General features: G+C 34.7%; 1 pseudogene; it reads right to left on the reverse strand.

The window, feature by feature from the left end:
• Nucleotides 1–5,467: 5,467 nt before the first annotated feature.
• The window catches only part of LOC109703200 (eukaryotic initiation factor 4A-III-like), a 41,781-nt pseudogene continuing 25,004 nt past the window's right edge, over nt 5,468–22,244 (reverse strand).

Consider the following 22,244-nt stretch of genomic DNA (forward strand, 5'->3'; position numbering starts at 1 on the left):
CACACACAATTATGTACATCACATGATATTTAAAAATGGTAAGAAATCACTATTTATTGTTTTCTGTATTCACTATATTATACTTTAAAATGATTATTGTAGAGTATGTTCCTTATGATTACAAAATGTTTGTGCCACAGCCACTTTACAAATCTTATGTTTACTTCTGATTGAAACCTTTACTCTTGTCTTTCATTTAAACTTGTGTTGTTGCTTTTTATCATGGCCCTAACAATAACAGACTATTCAATATTCTATATATATAAAAAATATATATGCATGTTTAGAAGGCTATTTAGTATTGATTTATGCAAGTATATCCCATCATGATCACATTTCTCAGCATGTATTGCCTATCGTTAAGAAAAAATGCGACTATTTTTCTTTCTATAGGATTGCTTCAGTTCCTTATATACTAACCCTTTATCAGTTGTACAACTTGTAAATATTTCCTCACAATCTATAGATTGTCTCTTCACCCTATTGCTTCTTCTGTTTTGCAGAAGCTTTTTATTTTGATGTAATTCCCATTCATCTATTTTTTCACTTGTTGCCTATACATTTTGACTCAAAGCAACAAGAACAAAAATGTCACCAATCCAGACCAATGTTATGTAGTTTTACCCTATTTATTTTCTTCCAGTAGTTTTAATGTTTCAGGTCTCATGTTGAAGTCTTTAGTCCACTTAGAATTGATTTTTGCATTAGATGTTCAATAAGGAACTAGTCTCATTGTCCGGCACATGGATGTCCAGTTTTCCCAGGGCCATTTATTGAAGGGATTGTCCCTTTTCCAATGTATACAGTTGTGATCTTTGTTAAAAAATCAATTGATATATCTTGGATTAATTTTAAAGCTTGCTGTTCTGTAACATTGCTTGAGTTAATTTTTATGCCAGTACCAGACTGCTTAAATTACTGATGCTTACTTACTGTTCTACCCACAGAGAACCCAGAGTGAAGAAGAATGATGAGCATGTAATACTTACTAGAGTGACCATGAATTAAAATCCAAGTTATCACCAACTGTGGAAATTCAAACAGGTTTCTATTTTCTTTAAGCACAAATGCCTTGGCTAGTAACTCGGATATAGAAATAATTACACTTGACAACTGCAATATAGACTCCATTTATATTAATTTTCTTCCTGTTCCTAACACATCAGAATTTATTTGTAATAATCCAGAAAAGGTAGAAAACAAGGAGATCTTTCTGGTGATTTCTGGGTGCATGTCTTGAATAGCAACATCATAATCAGGTTTAACATAGTCAAAATAATGACTAACATGTGGGCTTTTATGTAGCATAACAAATGATCACAATTTAGTGGCTTAAAGCATCACACAAAGTATAGCATGAAAAGAAATATCTCCATACCTCTTCCAGTGTTTTCTATTATGTGACTAGGTTCCCTAGTCACTGCTTGTTTTCAGAGAGACAGGTTTGCTGGGAAAAAAATTGGTAGTGATGTTTCATTTTATAGTTTTGCTTTTCCTATAGCATTTTGAATTCATACTTCCATTCTCTTTTGGTTTGCAGAGTTACTACAGAGAATTCCAATAGAATGATAGAAATATTTGAAATTCATTGTCATTTTTTAAATTTAAGATTTCTAAGTAGATTTCATGTGAAAATTCCATATATATATACACAGGGTGTTTTAAACAAGTTCACCACATCTATTATATCCCTTTAGCCACTTCCATCTTTTAAAATAAATTTTATTAGGATATATTCATTATACAGGGTGGATTCATAGTAAGAATTCGGATTAGACTTCTGTTGTACATTACTTACATTGCCCTCATCATCTCTCCCTCTCTACCCCCTCCCAACCCCACTTAAACAATTGTAAGAGGTTTCTTGGTTCTTTTTTACATAGGTATATGAAGTCTGTCTACTACATACGGTCACCTTAATCTCCTTCCTTCACCCATATTTGGACATTTTTGTAGGTGAGGTATCTATCTATTGTTGTTCTGAGAATTTTTTTCTTTGTCTTTGATTTTTGATAGTTTGATTTTTATATGTCTTAGTAAGCTCCTCTTTGGATTGAATTGGAATAGAAATCATGTATCCTTGTGTCTGTATATTGGTGTCCTCCTGATCAGGGAAATTTTTGGCTATCATTTCTTTGAAGAATGAATATTTGGATTTTCTTCTTTTGAATTACAAATCACTTGACATTATACCAAATTTCCCATAGACTTTCTTCACTTCTTTTCCTCTGAATAATTTTAAATGTTTAAATTTGAGCTCAATAATTCTTTCTTCAGCTTGGTGGATTGTGCTTGATACTGAGTCTCTCTCTCGTTCTTTCACTCTTTTGCTATATTGTCCAGGGCTGGTCTTGAACTCCTTTGTTTAACTGATCTTCCTGCCTTTCAAGTAGCTGGGGCCAAAGGTGCATTTCATTACATCTGGCTTTCTAATGAAGCTTCCTACTACACTTTTCATTACAGTCTTTCTATTTTTCATCTTTAGGTTTCCAATTCAGTATTTATACTTCTATGTTTTGTTAAAATTCTTCTTTTGTTCATGTATGATTTCCCAGATTTAATTTGTTGTTTCTTAATTCTGTGAACTACTATAAGAAGATTATTCCTAATTCTTCATTAGCCATTTCATAAATCTCCCTTCCTTTAGGGTCTATTTTTGGAGATTTGTGAGTTTCTCCTGGACATGCCATGATTTCCCAAATATTTGTTTTCAGTATGTCCTTTCATTGGTGTCTGTGAAGTGTAGAAAACAGATACTTTTTTGGCTACCAAAAGTGTTCTATGACAGAGATTTACATTCACTGTTTAGTCTAGCCTGTAAATCTGAGTAGGCTAATAAGTCACAGTCCTGGAAAGAAGTACAATTGGCTGTGCCCCAGGCTCCCAACCAAAATATACTGCCCTTCTCCCCACTAGAGGCTTGAGAGCACACAAACTTGGACTGAAACCTGCAGGACTATCAGGCCAAATAAACCTTTCATTTTCTAAAGTTGATCAGTCCCATGTACTTGTTATAGTAACTGAGCAACACAGTTTGCTTGTCTTCCCATTTTGGAAGGCATTGGATAGTTTGAGAAAGATTGGCATTATTAATCATTAAATATTTTGTGAAATTTAGAGTGAAGACATGAGGTCCTTAGCTTTTGTTTTGGGGGTAGATTTTTTTGATAACTGATTCAATCTCCTTCCTCATTATTCGTCTGTTCAGATACCTATTTCTTCAGGATCCAGTCGTGGTAGGTATATGTTGTTAAGAATACATCCATTCTTCTAGATTATCCAATCTGCTGGGATATAATTGTGCATCACAGTGTTTTATGATCTGTCATATATCACTTGTAATGTCTTCTCTTTCATAATTTTATATGTGTGACTCTTCTTCTCTTAGTTTAGCAAAGGTGCATTAATTTTGCTTACATTTTTAAGAAACCAAGTATTAGTCACTGATCTCTGCTGTAATTTTCTAGTCTATATATCATTTATTTCTGTTTGATCATTATTATTTCTTTCCTTTTTCTAACTGGTCTTAGCATGCACATTATCTTACATGTCACCTGCATTATCTATGTATTGCTACATTATGTATTAAAAGAAATGATTACTTACTCTAAAGCTAGAAGGAGGAAGTTTTAAAAATGAGATACTCATGCCAAAATACCAATTTGTCAATTACTCTGCTTTGGAATTTAGCTGAAGTTGAATTGTGAAAAATTGGGTATATACTTTATTATGTAATCAATGAAAAGTAGATGATTTTTCAATTGTGGGTCTGGATTACTTTCCATAAGCAAAACAGTTCACAGAATTGGCTTTAATTCTTAAATAATACAGGCATTTATAATGTTTTATAAAAATTTAAACTTATTTTAAAAATTCCTGGTAATAGAGCATGCTATACTGCAAAATTTACTTTTAAATTCATCTTAACATAATTATAACCTACTAATGATAACATTACTTTATCCTGAAAAAAAGTGAAATGACAAAACTTTCTTTTGGGAAATTTAAAATAATGTATGTATCTCTTGATTTAAGTAAGATTACATAAAGCTGTTGTTATCCAAGCCAGAAATATTAAATTTCTTGAGATAATGATAATAACAATCCAATGAAATGTTCAGCATTTAAAGATTTAAATGATTTTAGCAATTATTCATAATTCTTTCTCTTTATTTAAAAAATTTTCTTAGGAAATAATGTTTTGATTTGCAATAGGTGAAAAGCCTTGCAAATTTTAAATAATCTGCATGTTTGCAGATTATTTATTATCACTTGGTGTGATAGGTTTTTTTTCCCACACATGAAATAGATGTGATAATAGGCTATGTATTGAAATCAACACTATGTGTATAAAAGTTTAAAGTGAAATAAAATGTCTTACAGTGTAGTATACAAATAATTGCTCAATTTTTCAATATGGCCACATCAGCAGTCATGTAATATGATTCACTTATTTATACAACACTGCATATACCCACACTTGTTTAAAGTTTATTTTCAAAAATTACTTTCAGGATCTGTAGAACTATGTGCTTATTCTAAATAAGAAATACATACATTACATCCTATTGTATACATACACCCTAAATTCCTAAATGATCAAGATGGATAGAAACAGTCATCAGAGTCCTTTGCAGTACATACCAGAGTCTGAAGGCAAGTTCAAAGACAAAGTTAACAATGTCATTTTATTTATTGTTGCCCTCAAAAATACACATTATCTGAACCCACTGTGTGTGATAGAAGTTGGTATTGAATTTGAAATAAAGAAAATACCAGATATATTTTTATTCTGTGATTATATTCCAGTGAGACCAACCAGCTTAAAAAAATTAAACAGCAACAAATATATATTTGCAAAATAAGATCATTGCTATAAAACCCAAATATAAAAACTATCTTAGGAAAAATAGTATCATATGGGAAATCACAAAGTTAAGAATCCACTTGCTGTCATCCCTGACGTGTACAGCAGATTTTGAGAATAACTTGTGAACTGATGAGATGTGGAAGATCAATCAGAGTTCCAACAGCTTAGTAAGGAATGTGAACATGGACTCAAATTACTTGGAAGTCAGTATGACCATAATAAGTATCCATTCTCCAACAGTTACACACTTAAACATTCATTTATACTCACTTCTTTAGATGTGTCTTTTTCTTATACACTGTAAAACTATAATCCTACTACACACTCACAAACACAATAAATAATTAACATACATGGGACTCCAGATAAAATACACTTTGAAAAATAATTCCTCCCCTCTCCCTGCCTCCCCCCAATGGAAAAACTTCATATGTTTAATGAAAGAGACTTAGAGCAATGTATTATTCACATGTGGGTAATAAAAGAATGTAGAATGCTCAGGCTTTTCCTGGGGAGCTGAGAAGAGTTCACATAAACCCCTAAGAGACCTGCCTCTAAATATTTCCACACTGGAGTACAAAACAGGGAGCACCATCTTCAGATCAGATCAGCAACATTCACGGGCGTGTCGTCGATGTGAGTAGACTAGCATTGCTCAATGTCTCTTAGTATGACATGTCATCATTTTTTATAAATTTAATGGCCACAACCTTCTGGACGTAACAACCTGAACACCTGATCATTTGTATGTACAGTTGTCTATGATGATGAGGAACGTCCAGCCTACGGGCCCAGATGTCTGTGGAAATGAGCACTCGCCGGGTGAGGGACTCTCACTCTTTTGGGGGCATAGATCCATGAATTAAGGACACGGTTTACCACATTTTCACTGTCAGCCAGTCAACCTTCCCTTTGGTTTGGCAAAAAATGAGTGCCTAAATGATTGTCAGTGTGTCACAGAGGTCACACAGGGTATCGAATTTCCACTCCTCTCTTTCCACTGCCACAAAAAACTGCTCGATGCCTTTCAGGGTCAATTCATCCCGCTTCACCAGGATGCAGATGGGGTCCGTCATGAAGTTGTTCATAACTCCAGGATCTTGTGGGGCAGCATGGTACTGATGAGGACCACTTGTGTGGCTGGAGGCAGGTGCCTGTGCACATCGTAGATCTGCTCTTTGGAACCTTTATTCAACATTTCATCAGCCTAATCTAAACCCAGCATCTTGATAGCACATATCCTTGAACTTCTGCCTCGAATCACGTCAAAGACATGCCCTGGCTGCCTTCGACGACATGCTGTCCACAGTCCAGTTTTGGATGTCCTCCCCATTTGTGGTGCCCGATGCAGGCCTGGCACTGCACAGTGTTTGTCCCCAGTGCAAGCTGGACGTTTGGATCCGTACAGCTACCTCTCCTGTTGCAGCCAAGATCAAAGCCTGTGCTCCTCAAACCTGAATGTCCAAACACACGGAGGACTGAGATTCTGAAGGTGACCATCTTGCCTGTGCTGGATTGAGACTGCAATGAAACCTCCTTCTTTAATTATTTGCTTGATAGCTTGATGTTGGTTTTTCAAAACACTAGGCATAGAGGCCATGCAACAGTCCTCCTGCAGGACCCAGGTGTGGAACGTGGGCATCAGGTCTGCCTCCTCTCTAGTCTCGAACTCCACTTTAGTCCGGTCCTCCTCTTTACCGGGCTCGCCAGCCTGGCCCCGGCCACCGTGACCCTAAGCTGCTGAGAGCCCAGCACGCCTCGTCTGGAAGCACCGCGGCCACCATGCAGAAGGTCAAAAATTAAAAATAACCCCCTGCTGGAGATAAACATTCTGTCTTGCTTGATAGACACGTACACATATAAACATACAGAAAATCATTCAAGTATGTGAATGCATGTGCATTCATGATTCTGTGTATATATTTCTACATTTGTGCATATGTGTGTATACGGTATGAGAGAATAAAGGACTATTTTGGTCTATTTTTTGTTGTTTTGCAGATATATACTTTTTCACTAAATTAGGGAATTCTTAGGGTGTAGTAACTGTGATGAGAATGCCTACAATAAAAATAGAACCGCTGCTTTATGTAAATATTTCATCAGGGTAACCTTTATAATCAGTAAATAAAATGTCACAGCTTGTTATAACATTTCTCTTCTTTAAGCTTCTTATTTTCACATAGATTTTGTTTACAGAAAAGTTCCAGGACACTTATAAGAATTTTCATGTACCCTTTACTCACAGCCTCAGATGTCAACATTTTACTATCTATGTGTCATTATTCTGAGTACCAGCTAAAATTCATTTTCCTAAACCATCTAAGATTAAGTTCCAGATCTGTTTTCGCTTTACGATACTTAAGCATGTTTTTAAACATACTTAAGTATGTTTCATAGAAACAATAACTTGTTCTATAAAAATACAGTTATCAGTATCAGGAAACTAACCTTGATATCCTATTATATCCACTACCTAGAGGTACAGTGAATTTTAATTTCTCATTTTATTTAATAATATTCTGGTCCTTTTAGCATCCTCCTTTGTAGTGATGCCACAACTGCTCTTCGCCTGTAGATATTTTTGAATATCTAGTTGGTAAAAATTTAACTCCATAAACTCTCCCATGGCAGTTTCCATGTGTAAGATAAGCAAAATTTGCTGAGGGTATTGTGTGTTTGTGAAAAGTATTTATGCTATGATTTTATTCAAGAAGTTGTTTTTTCAATCCAATTGTTTTTCAGAATTTTAAATCTATAGACAGGTAAAAATTATTCAGGGATTTCACTTAAACAAAAATAATTAAAAATTCCATCTACCATTAGGTCTTTTATTTTTCTTCATTTTTTCTTCTTTATTTATATTTTTAATAAAACATAGTGACTTATCTAGGAAAAAATATAGCTTGAACAGAATTAGCATTTATACATTATTGGTTTATTCATTTTATACTTCCTGGATTTTAAACTCAGTGTTAAGTAATTTATATATAATTTGAAACCAAATACTCAATTTATGCTTTTATACTTCTAACAAACATATGCATCTGTATCTCTTGCTAAGATTCCCTTTCCTTTATGTATCCTACAATTTATAAAAACAAAAGTTTACACTTTGTAAAAAAAGTGTAATCATTCTCCTATTTTACTTGGATGTTATACTGGAGATTATGATATATAAAACTTCATGGTGTATTGTCTCATTTAAGAATAGACAGTGAAAATGAAAGCATATGATGTATTTGTTCATTAATATCTCATGTTGGTTTCAACAAATCACTTGATCACAAATAATGGCTCTTCAACAGATATCATAGGGCCTAGCTGCACATATGCCTATTTCCATGTGCATGATGTTATTCTAGAAATATGCAAACCATTCTTGTAATAGAGTGAGTGTTTATGTGCCCTGGATTCATGTGTAGAAATCCTAATTCCTGCGATGACAGCATTAAGAGGTGGAGGTTCTGGGAAGTGATTAGGTAGGTCATAAGGGTGGAACTTCCATGAATGAGATTAGTGCACATATGAATGTGAACCTAGTCAGATCCTCTACACCTTTTGCCATGTGAGATTACAGTGAGAAGGAAGCCATCTATGAGGACTTGAGTCCTCACCAAAATTTGAATATGCTGGTGCCCCATAATTGGACTTGTCATCCTCCAGAACTGTATGAAATTAACTTCTATTGTTTATACCCCAGTCTAAGGTATTTATGGTATAGCTGCCTGAGTGGATGCTTTCTATGTCTTCTTATGAAAATACATCTAATTTTCAAGTGCAGTGAAATAAAGTGTGGATGTTGACTCTCCACAAAACTTCTCATTGTGGTAGTCTTTGGCTGCATTAAACAGTCTGTCACCTTCCTGATCATCAATATCCAGTCATAGCTGACAGCTGCTGTCAGAGAAGGCTGGAAACACCTACTTCCTAATTAAGATGAGTTCAAATAGATACAAGAGAATAATTCTTGGGGCTGGAAAAATTGATTACTATGATAAAATTATACAGCCAAGGAACATTTTGATGCAATATTTCTTAAACTGGTTTATTGTGAAGAACCTGCTATCCATGACTATGTTAATATTTAAATAGTTTTAAAAATGTTAGTAGATCACATTACAAAACATTTTATTTATGAATCACCACTTAAGGAGAAATGCATGATCTCTAAGAAATACTGCAGAATAAATTAACTTTCTGTATTCATTTATGCAATTTTAAAATAATGGATTGAACATAATTTATTTTTCAAAGCAATGGCTACTTTTTGATTCCAAATAGAATTTTTTCAAGGTATTTTCCTCTTATTCTATATTTTACTGTTATTTCCTTTTCCCTATCACTTTTGAAATATAAATGGGCTTTTCACTAAGTATGTTTAGCTTATATATTACTAGTGGAAATGCAAATTAGTTTACATAGTAGCCATAAATGAGAATTTGATATAACTTATAAAACTATATATGTCTTTACCCCTTGACACAGAATTCCCAATTCTAGGAATGTAGATTCTGATAAACTGCAAAAATGTAAACAAATAATTAAATATATGCATGATAATATTCCTTATGACACTATTTTTAAATGCTAAATTGCAGATACAATTAAAATGTCTATCAATAAAGTACTGGTTTAATAAAATACAATGTAGCCATAAAATGTAGTATTGCAAAGCTGGAAAAGGAACAGAAATTATCTCTATAGATTCTTATAGAAAAAACTTCTAGGGATATCACATTAAAATATGGTTGGAGAACATGCACATGGCTTGAATATTGGTGCCTTGAATAGCTAAGAGAAGTTTAACATAACATGCACAAACTTAATATGCATTTACTGGGTTGAGAGTGGGATGAACGCTAAAGGTTGTGTGCAATGACAGACCCTGCAGTTTCAGGCCAAGCAAAGTGGACAAACCTCATTAAGTATCTGAGGTACACAAATCACTCAGTAGGAGGTGTATCCTTAAAAATATGAACCTGTACTAAGATAAATGTTATCTTAGTATCTAAGCAATTCCAAAACCAAGCTTCAACAAAACCACTTTAAGCTGCTCAACAGACTAAACCAGGTATGGTGTTATATTTCTGTAATCCTGGCTACTCAAGATGTGGAGTAGAAAGTTTGCCATTGCCAGCCTGGCCAGACAAAAGTTAGTGAAATCCTACCTCAAAAACAAGCTAGGTGACATGGTGCATGCCTGTGGTTCCAGCTACTTGGGAGACAAAGGTAAGAGGATCACAGCTTGACATCAACCTGGACAAAGACAAACATGAGAACCTGTCCAAAAAACAAATAAAACAAGTAAAAGGATTGGGGTGTGGCTTACATGGTAAAATACTTGCACATTCTTCTCAGCAATATACAGTGTTCTACAAAATAGACCATATTTTAGTATATAAAAGCCAGTAGTAACAAATGGCTGAAAAATGAAATAATTTCTTACATTTTTCAGACCATAAGGTGATAAAATTAGAAATTAGTAGCAAGAGAAACTTTAGAAAACATTCAAACACATGGAAATCAAACAATTGTTTCTTGAATGATCTATGGATATCAGAGAAAAGTAGAAAATTCCAAGAATCAAATTAAAATGAAAACAAAATTTACCCAAACATTTGGGACACAGAAAATATAGTGCTAATGTCACAGGTTATAGTAATGAGGCCTTCATTAAAAAATCAAAGAGGTGCCAAAAAATATAATGATATGCCTCAATGTTTTAGAGAAAAAAGGACAAGTCAAAACCAAAAGCAACAGACAGAAAGAAATATAAAGATCATGGCACACATTAATAAAATGGAGACAAAAGGAATAATACAATCAATGAAGGAAGAAGTTGGTTCTAAAAATGATAAATGAGATTGACAAACCCTTAGCTAAACTAGAAAAGAAAAAGAGGCAGAAAACCCAGATTAATGAAATGGTCAAATTTCTAGATGCATATGATGTACCAAAATTGAACCAGGAGAATATAAACCACCTAAACACATCTACAACAACCAATGAAATTAAAGTACTGAAAAAGAGTCTCCCAACAAAGGAAAGCCCATGATCTAATAGATTCTCTGTTGAATTCTACCAGAACTTTAAACAAGAGCTAAAACCAATGCTCCTCAAACTATTCCATAAAGTAGAAATGGAGATAATAATATAAAACTCATTCTGTGAAGCCAGTATTATGCTTGCACTCAAACCATTTAAGGAGACAAGAAAAAGAAAATTAAAGGCCAATTTCCTGATGAATATGAACACAAAAAATTCTCAATGAACTACTTGGAAACAAAATTCAACAGCACATTAAAAAGATCATAAACCATGGTCAAGTTGGTTTCATTCCAGGAATGCATGTACAGTTCAGCATATGTGAAACAATAAATGTAATGCAGTACTTAAATAGTATACAGTGCAAAAATTATATGATATTTCAATAATGAAGAAAAAACAAAACTCAACACCCTTTCATGATTAAAAAAATAACCTGGTCATATTAGGAACAAAAGGAAATAGTTTAGCATAATAAATACTGCATTTAAAACCTACACCCATAATCTTCTTAATAAAGAAAAACTGAAAGCATTTCCTCTAAAGCCAGAAATAAGACAAGGATCTCCATTCTCTCTACTCTTGTGCAACACAGTGCTCAAATCATTATCCAGAGCAAAAACACAAGAGAAAAAAAATAAAAGAGACACAAATAGGAAAGTAAGAAGTTATTCCTACTTACAGATAATATGATCCTATACTTAGAAGATCCTAACAACTGCACCAAAACTCTTAAATCTGATAAATACTGTTGCCAAAGCAGCAGGATATACCATAAACATAGAAAAGTCAGTAGCTTCTTTATACCAATAATTAGCAGTCTGAGAAAGAAATTGGGAAAACAGTCATATTTGCAACAGCATAAAAAATATTAAGTACTTAGGAATAATCTAACAAAGGAGCCAAAAACTTTCCAAGGAAAACTAAAAAAAATCTTGAATAAGTAAATAGAAGACACTAGAAGATGGAAAGATCTCCCATGTTCATAGATTGGCAGAAATAATATTATGGAAGTGGCTATACTAACAAAAGTGATCTATACATTCCATGAAATTCCCCTAAAATAGCAGGGTCATTTACCACAGAAATAGAAAAATCAGTCCTAAAAGCATAATTGTAAGAGATTCCAAATAATCAAAGGAATTCTGAGCAGAAGGAGCAATGCTTGAGGCATTATAATACCTGACTTTAAATTAAAATATAGAGCTACAGTAACAAAAACATCATGGTACTGACACAAAAACAGACATATAGACCAATAGAATACAATAGAAGATCAAGAAATAAGCCCACACAGCTAAAACCATATTTTTTTTTGACAAAGCTGAAAAAACATATATTGGAGAAAAGACAGAATTTCCAACAAATAGGTATAGGGAGAAGAGTGATGTGAGTCCCTATATCTCACCTTGTACAAAAATTAATTCAGAATGGACCACAAATATAAAGTTCCAAAAGTTTGAAATCACTAAAAGAAAGCACACTCTTGAAGATGCACAAATACTAGACAAATTTTATTAATGTGAGTTTAACTATTACATAAAAAAGATAACATATAATAATTAATTGGTATATAGTCTAAGGAAGCTAGGATGGATTACTAGTGAAATATCAATCAGTACACTGACATGGTAGCAAGTAGCTAAAAATGAGAATACAACTCATCATCGAGGATGCAGAAAAATCATTTCATAAAAATGTCCCATATCATCTACTGTTTATGACCTAACCCTCCCTCTGCAGTAAGTCACCAAGGTCCCAAGATATAAATGAGAGGTGGTTGGTAAACTCTAAACACTTGAAGAAATTTACATTATTATTTAAATAACTTTCTTTTAAGACAGAAAATTTTATTCATTTATCTTAATTTTTATTAACATGCATGAATTCCACATATTAATTAATGGATTGCAGTGTGATATCACTGTACATGCACAGAGCACCATGTGGTGACTGAACTAAGGTAGTCATAATTTGCGTTTCATCATGTCTTCATGTTTGAAGACTTTGAGCTCCTGTGTTCTTGGTTTTCATTCAAAATATGTGTGTATATGCATTTATAGACACATTAGTATGTCTATCTATCAATCTATCTATTATATATCTATGTATTTACCAGTTATTGTGACTTCTTAGTCACCTCACTGTGCATGGAACACCAGATTTTATTGCTTCTCACTAACTGTGTTTTGGAACATGCTATATAGCTCAATTCAAGCTGGATTTTCCCTTGGAGCTGAAAATTCATAAAAAAATAAAGGAAATTGGGGGATTCCAAAATGACAACTGGGTGCAGAGGCAGACAGCATGAGCTCTGTAAATCAGCGACCTTGCTGAGATGCTGGAGTCACACTTGGTGAAGGTGAAGCACTAAGGAGATTTGAAACTTCAACACCCTGAACCCCTGAACCCCTAGCTCATGAAAGGCTTCTCCATGCCACATTTCACTGAGAAAACAGGTGGGCTGCTGCTACCACCAGTTGCCAGCTCCAAACCTGCTTGGGAGATCTTCAGCAGTCCAAACAGGTGAGTGCCAAGCATCATGCAGTATTCTCCAAGCCACTTTGGGATAAACCAGCACAGCCTCTGTGCAGACTGACCACTCTCCTAGAAAAAAAAAATACTGAACAACAAACTGAAAAGTAGGGCACACTGCAGGGGGCAGAAACACAGTACTAGAGAAAGGGGAATGGGCAAGGAGCTTATCTCCATGCAAACTGTCAGTAAACAAATGGCTGGAAAGACAGGAGGGCCTACAGCAAGCTGGTGATAGGCTGATCTCCTGGGCCAGTGAGCAGCACCCAAAGTCAGACTGCTCTGCAGGGTTGAGGAACAAACAGCAAACCATCACAATATGCTGACAGCAGAGGAGCTGGCTGACAGACCATTGACCTTGCCCCAGGGAAATGGGGCAAGACAAAGAAACAAGCCCCCAGTAAAAAAGCACAGCAAAAATCCAACTCCAAAGTAGGACAGCTGGTGGGATACAGAGCTGATCTTCTGAACCTGACTGAGGACAGCATGCAGGCTTAAACTGCCACACCTCACTAAGGGAGGAGCTGAACAAGCAGCTGCTGCTGAAAGACAGAACAACAAAAAAAGAAAACACTAACCACAGGACAACCACCTACTGAGACTACTACCACAGAACTTCTGCTTAAATACCAACACTAGGACTGAATACTGGAGGAGTAACATCAGAACATAAACTAAGATTGAAATTCTATTATTCCTGAATCTGGAGGGTTTTATTTGTTGTTGTTTACTTTGTTTCTTGTTTGTTTGTTCATCTCTCCCCACTGATTTCATTTTTTTATTGCTGTTGTTGTTGTTAGTTTTATTACTGTGAATTACTTAATACTAAATTGCCCCAGATCAGGGACAGAAATAGCACACAAACATTTAGCTAAAAACCCAACACAGCCACAAAACAAAATTAAAGCAAGGGAAAAAACAGGTGACTGAAACCACCAACTAGCCTATCAAGAACATAGTTGTAGAGTACCAAGTAGAGTGATGGGAATATGAAAAAGGGATGGAAACCATTCCCCACCAATAATAATTTAATACAGGATTCAGAGGGACATGAAGTTCCGGGTTCCAACAAAACAAAGATAAATGATGACAAGGAATCCAACAATTTCCACAAGAACATCCTCAAAAAAGAAATCCTGCAAGTAATCATTGAAAATTTTACAGAGATGTTACCAGACATGGTTAACCAAAAAGCATAAGAGGCACTCAGGAAATTTCAAGGCACCAAAGACAAAGAATATGAGAAGATACAGAAACAAATAAATGATCTCATAGGATCCCTAAATAAACACCAAAGTGAAACAGAGAACAATATAAATGAAGAGATAAATGAATTAAAGCTGAAAATAGACAATATTAAAGAGGAAGTGACCCATGATATTGAAAACCTCAGAAAAAAGAATGAAACAGAAACACAAAACACAATGGAAGGCCATTTCAGCAGACTAGAACAATTGGAAGACAGAATCTCAGAACTTGAAGATAAAATGGAAATTATAAAAAAAACTGCAGAGCTGTTGTGCAAACAACTCAAGACCTGCAAAAGGAATATGCAGGAACTCACCAATTCCATAAAAAGACCAAACCTGAGAATCATGGGGATTGAAGAAGAAGAGGTGCAAGCAAAAGGAATACATAATATATTCAATAAAATCATAACAGAAAATTTCACAAATTTTGAGAAAGTTATGCCCATTCAGGTACAGAAAGCCTCCAGGACACCAAATAGACTTGACCAAAATAGAACTATCCCAGGACATATTATCATTAAAACAACAAGCACAAGGAATAGAGAAAGAATATTGAAGGTTGTAAGACAGAAAAAACAAATAACATACAAAGGTAAACCCATCAAAATCATAGCAGATTTCTCAACAGAAAACATAAAAGCAAGAAGAGCATGGAGTGAGGTATTCTGGGCACTGAATGAAAATACCTTCAACACTAGGATATTTTACTCAGCAAAACTATCATTCAAAATAGATGGACAATAAAAGTCTTTCATGATAAGCAGAAACTAAAACAATATATGACCACCAAGCCACCACCTCAAAAGATTGTTCAAGGGATTCTGCACACAGAAAGTGGAAACCAACATAACCATGAAAGGGCAGGCAGTACCAAAGTACAGGAAAAGAAAAAGCAAGAACATATAGAATAACATTGATTTAGCTACACACAATGAAACCCTAAAATAATTAAGACAACTAAATGACAGGATTCATCACATACCTATCAATATTAACACTGAATGTTAATGGACTTAACAACCCCATCAAAAGACACCGTTTGGCAAACTGGATTGAAAAGGAAGATCCAACAATCTGTTGTTTACTGGAGACCCATCTCATTGATAGAAATAAGCACTTGCTTAGGGTGAGAGGCTGGAAGAATATTTACCAAGCCAATGGCTCCCGAAAACAGGCAGAAGTAGCAATACTTATCTTGGACAAAATAAACTTCAAATTTACATTGATAAAATGAGATAAAGAAAGACACTCCACACAAATAAAAGGAGAAATACACCAAAAGGAAATAACAATTATCAACCTTTATGCAACCAATGTCATCAAACATACTCTGAAGTTTCTAAAAAGAAACTTCACACAGTGGTAGTGGGAGACTTTATTATCCTCCTATCACCAACAAGTAGGTGTCTGAGACTCCATCTCAACAGAAAGTCTAATATAGTCCAGGTTGACCTGAGCAGAAAGCAAGAACCTATATCCAAAATAACCAGAGCAAAAGGGCTGAAGGTGGAGCTCAAGTGGTAGAACACGTGTCTATCTAGCATGAGTCCTAAATTCAAACCCCAGAAGCACTCCCCTAAAAAAGTATTGATATGTAAATTGGATACAGATAATAATGGACCTACACTTCAGTGTCAGAAATTTTGAGTAGATCATTGAAAGAATGGAAAAGCATTGAGGGAGAACTTCAGCTACCCAAGCTAGCAAATGAAAATAACTGCTTTCATCATGTGATAATTCAAGTGCTGTGGTTACAAAGATGAGGAAGGTGCAGTTCTAAACGAGATTGTTAAAATGTCATTCAGCTTTAAACTGAACTTTTCTACAATAGAAAAGTTCTTATCGGAAAACTATTCTGCTCACAAATACTGGGTGGATTAGATGTGAAAAGTAAAAATGACAGCTATAAATGCACATCAATTAGGTGGAAATGAAGTGTAGGACAGGCTGGAGGCATGGCTCAAGTCATAGAGTGCCTGCTTAGGAAGCATGAGCCCCAAAGTTCAACCCCCAGTATTCCAGAAAAGAAAAAGCATGGGAGTGACATCTATGATTGTCCCAAAGTGGTGAACAACTGTAGCAGTGAAATCAGAGATGCACAGTGGAGGGAAAGCATGTTTTATAAGAAAATGCTTTAACTTTCCACACAATTAATTTATTATTTATAGTTTCCATGCACACATCTGCCTTTCCCTGATAGATCACCAAACCACCTGAAGGATGGCCCCCAAGTCTGTACACTGCATCCCTCATGGTACCTACAAGAGTAAGTAAACATGGTAGGTGATGAAGAGCACTATTCTATTAATTTATAAAGATATTTTAGCATTTTCATTTGCTCAGGTTGTGATCAGTGGAAATAGACAGAAACAGAGATTATTAGGATTAGAAAAAGAATTGTCTATCCCATGGGTTTGCAGAAAAACTTCATTTGTGGGGAAGACAAGTATAAAGAAAGAAAAAACATTGCTTCAAACATTTTAGATTTAGTACATAATTTTGATACATAAAATTCTGGTTATATACCCAACAGAATTTAAGTTCTTTGATTATGGGTAATTTTACTTAATGAGGTTTGTTAGAAATAAACAAAATTTATTCCAAAGGAGAAACTGTTAGAATTATTAGTTTATGTGCAAATTGATAACATTTACCCATCTAATATAAACTTGAAAAAAAAACACAATTAAAATAATATTAACAGTGAGTAGTTTCTCATTCATCAGACTAAGGCAGAGAACACATCTTTGTATTTTAGCACTATGGAAACATAGATGAAGCTCTTTTGTGGCATTGCACCTTCAAATAGACTGCTTTCCTAGAGACTGGGCTGCCACTTAGGGTTCATCCCAGCAGTAACAGTGCCCAGAAGTCAATTTCTCTAACACACACTGTGAATTTGCAGATAGGAGAAGTTACAACACAAATGACTTTAAAAAGAGGAGCTGACAAGGACAGAATCCAATATTTTAGTGCACACAAAAAGGAATGAGGGTGAAAGACAGCAGGGATCTATGCTTATTGATCAAAATAGTGTTTCCAAAGACTCCTGGACCATTTTGTTCATATATAAAGTTTCCAGCATATTGTGCTGACAAGAAACATCATATTACTCTACTTCTGGTCTTAAAGTCAGCTATTGCTCCTTTCTAGTTAACAGCATTGTTAACAGTAAGAGGAAATACAGGCAGTAGATGGGGAAAGAATGGAAAAAAATGCCTTGGAGCAATTTCTTTCATTGTCAACTAATGCTCCAATTCTTTTCAAATAGCTTGTTTTTTGATGGAATAAAATTCACTCTGCAATGAATTTACCCAAATAAAAATAAAGTAAATTTGGCTTTTACACTGGCTATACTTTCAGCTACCAAGCATTCAGCTGATTTCCAAATCTGACCAAGATGTGGGGCAAATTCCTTATCTCACACAGAAGTTAAGGGGTTCAGCATGCATTCAGGGCATACAAAATTATGGATCCTAAATATCTCCCAAAAGTGCTTGGTCATCAGTTCTATTTGTGTATATCTCTCTCAACAGGTTAAAGGAATTGAGTGTCATTGACAACTTCAATTTTAAACCAGTAAATCCAATCCTCCATTTCTATACAATCAACAACTTCTGTTGAAAATAGCAAGGCTACATCTTAATATTTCAAAGGTCAAAGTTTCCACCTTTGCACTCTTCAGATGATCATTAAGTCCTCATCTACTATTCCAGATTACCATAACAATTATTTCTTGGTAGTTATGTGCAAGGCTTAGAAAGAATCATACATAATTGTATTGAAATATTTTCTCTGCAACACAATCAAGACCAATGAGCTTCCAGAAGTCACTTAACCTCTCTTTGATTTAAAGACCTCATATTTAAAACTGAATAATGATAAGTACAATACTAATTCTGTGAAGTGTTAAGTAAAATAAAAATAATACTCCAAAAATATAACATGGCTGTCATTATCCAATGGAAGCTCATGTATTTTTTGCTACCATGGTGCATTATAAAAATGTACACACAAAAGGGAATGAGGTTAAAAGACACCAGTCATCTGTGCTTATTGATCAAAAGAGTATTTCCAAAGTCTCCTGGACCATTTTATTCATTCATGAAGTTTCCAGCACATTGTGCTGACACAAAAAATCCATCATATTCTCTACCTCCTGATCTTAAAGTCAGATATTGCACCTTTAGTGTGTCATGTATCTTTTTATGCTCTAAGGACCCAAAGTCAGTTGCCTTTATGATGTGACTTGAATGATGCTTGGAATTCTACAAGCTGCTAAAATTACACCAGGATGTTCTCTTACAATAAAGAAAGTATATTGAGAGTGTGTGGTATTTCAATATTGAATATTTGATGGGATGCCCCCACATGCTTACATTATCACTAGATGTTGGATGTGAATTGGTTTTATTATCTTTTCTCTGCTGGGGAAAAACATGCTCCTTGGTCAGAAGAGAGTGGGGCCATTAGTAATAAATGGATATTGATAAGGCAGAAAGCAGAAGACATAAAGTGGAAATCCACTAAAGAGATTCTGAGTCTTCCATTGGATCTCCCTAAAAGCATCCTGAAGTAGATTTAAAATATATGGGAGCATTGGTATGTTATATATAAATACTGCACTAGGGACTTGAGCACATTCAGTGTTTATTGAGGGGACTATACTACATTCTTTATGGATACCAAGGGATATGATATATTTAATGTATCAGAGACACTCATCTAATATTTATTCTGTTTCCATGTATAATGCTTTGATCCTCATTTTTTGCTAATATTTTATTCCTAAATGTGTGCCTTATGGTACAAAGTTTTGAATTTGTCATAGAAAGAGGCCTGTAGTATTAGATATGTTAAATATTTATAATCCTATATCATTTTTCATTAGAAATTTTAAAAGGGGTGAGAATAGCATTGACTATTCATTCAACCATATTCTAATTACGGACTAAGAAACTTGATTGACTGTGGATCCAAGTGTAAGAACCATGGCTCAAGCATCTATACCCACCAACAGAAAATATAAAATAAAATACTTTCCAAACATGTTTTTAGCCATGTTTGTTCAGAGACGTCTGTCAAACGGGAATTACACCCTCACTGTTCTTCACCTTGACCTGGGCTTCCAGCATGAGGTTGCATTTGTTCTGTTGAAGAGCCTGTTTCATTCAGAAAAGGCAAATTGTGTGCCACATGGTGCTGAATGAGTGGATCACCTCTCAAATATTAGACTAGGACATGAGTTGACACTGTCACAAAAAAGGATATGCCAAGGCATCCTATACAACTGTCTCACATCTTGTTCTCATGATTGCAGTAAAATGCCTTATCTCTCACTGGCAACATTAACTACTTGTCTGACCCTTGGTGAATGTAAGTCATCACACAGCTTCAACCATGGATGCCTAATTCTTTCTATGGATGTGAAAATTCTAAAGCAGGAGAGAAATGTAGTAAAACCAACCACCACCAAAACAAAAGCATGACAACATCTTCAAAGAAGAACTCATCATTATAGCCTGTACATGCCTATCCACTGCCAAGAAAAGTCTGCACTACTCTGAATGGTGTGATATTTGTGGTAAGGAAATGCAGCATGGTTTATAAAAGCCAGTTCTACTGCAAAACAATCATCATTTACACAGAGAAAAGACCAGACCATAATCACCACCTGCACATGATTTTATATAGTTGACTTTCCAGAATAATGACTTGACAAAACAGCAGACAAGCATCATTAGTCTTATTTAAATACACCTCAAAGTTCCAAAGTAATTTTTAATAAAACTGTTTGAAGGTTGTATATTACAAGGGAAAACTGCCCCCCCTCTCAATTTATTTCTGTTGTGACAAAAAGGCCTACCAAAAGAAAATGTCAGGTTTTTTTTTATTTTTTGCCAAAAAATTATTAAAAATCACCTTAATTGTTTCATTATTTTGATTAAAAAAATAAATTAGTAATCAGTGTCAATTAACTCGTTAAATTGATTTTTAGCATTATTTTGTCAATTAATGAAGAACTTTTCTGTCACTTGCTATAGGAAACAACAGAAATTATTTAAATTGTAATATATTTGAAACAATAATACATATTTGTAGTTGGCAAATCCTGGATTCCTTTTACTGCTCAATCCACTGTAATCTTACATCTTTTGCCAAGGCTGTATTTCTAAGCATAGTATATCTAGTGAACCCTGATGATTTTTAATTAAGCTGTATGCTAACATTTTGTGCTCTTTGTAAATGAAAGATTGTAAGTAATCAGTTTTCACTCATATTTTGAAACAGGGAACTATTTTCTTTGTGTAACTAATTAATTTTAGAAAAATGTGCAGCACTGTATTTACATGTAGCAAACTCTGTTCACATAACACTCAGAAAATATGCTAATATTTCCTATGAAACACAACCTTATCATGGCAGAAATCTAGGCACCTATCTCTCACTTAGGGAATTTATGCATAGGTGAAAACAGAATTTCCATAATTACTTTGTTTCACAGATAATGTGACAAGGAATGGCACTGTGTGTGACTGTTGTGCAGGAATTTTTAGTACTAAGCCAAAATTCAGATATCATATTGAGGTTCATGTCCATTGTGAAACATAATGGAAAGGAAGTATTTTCATGGAGACTCCTTTAAAAATAATCAGACTCCTGACAAATTAAAATTTATATTTAAAATAAAAGTATACTACTTATTATAAATCAATATGGATTCATTAAGGAAGATCTATTATATGCTAGTAAACAAGATGAAAAGTAGATTAAAATAAAAAATGGGTCAAGGCTCTCCTACTAAAATGTCTGCAGAAAGACAAAATGAAAGCAGAATTGCTTTAGCATAGATCAGAGACATCTGATGAGCAGGATGTTAAATAAAAAATTCTGAATACTGAAAAGGGGATGGTAGTTACAGACAAAGCTATTACACATTTTTAGTTGGTTACATGGGAATTTATATTTCAGGACTTGTCTTAAAGTGAGGTGACATAGACTCACAACAACCAGGGCTTGTGGTTCAGCTGATTTTGGGAGGGAACATGTAGAAATTACTGAGTGTGCAGAGCCTTTCACAAGGTACCTGACCTCGCCCACCAGAGGACAAACTTCTCCCAGACTGCAGGACTCACCTGGGCCACTGGTGACCTGGTCCCTCAATGAAGATCTACTTATGGGGGTAGTATTACATCATGAATTTTAGGCATCCCATGTGTAGGTTTCTGGGCTTCTGTTCAGCATGATTCCTTACTCCATGTGGATCGGCAACTAAATTCCATGTCTCTTCTCTGACTCCTCCCAGAAAGCTCCTTCTGACTCAGACCTTCTCTATATTTGAGGTGACCCTTCCTGTGCCTTCTCCAGGTGCAGAAAGCAACAGTAATAGTAACAGTTGCATCCTGGGTTCTACTCAATCCTCTGCCCTGTTTCTCACATCACTGTCCTGTATTGTGCTTCATCTGATTCCCCAAAACTGGTTTGTCATGTATTTTATCCACTGTGCTGGTTGTTTACAGTAGCAAAAAAGTTAATGCCAG

This window comes from Castor canadensis, chromosome 15, assembly GCF_047511655.1.
Source record: "Castor canadensis chromosome 15, mCasCan1.hap1v2, whole genome shotgun sequence".
NCBI lineage: Eukaryota > Metazoa > Chordata > Mammalia > Rodentia > Castoridae > Castor > Castor canadensis.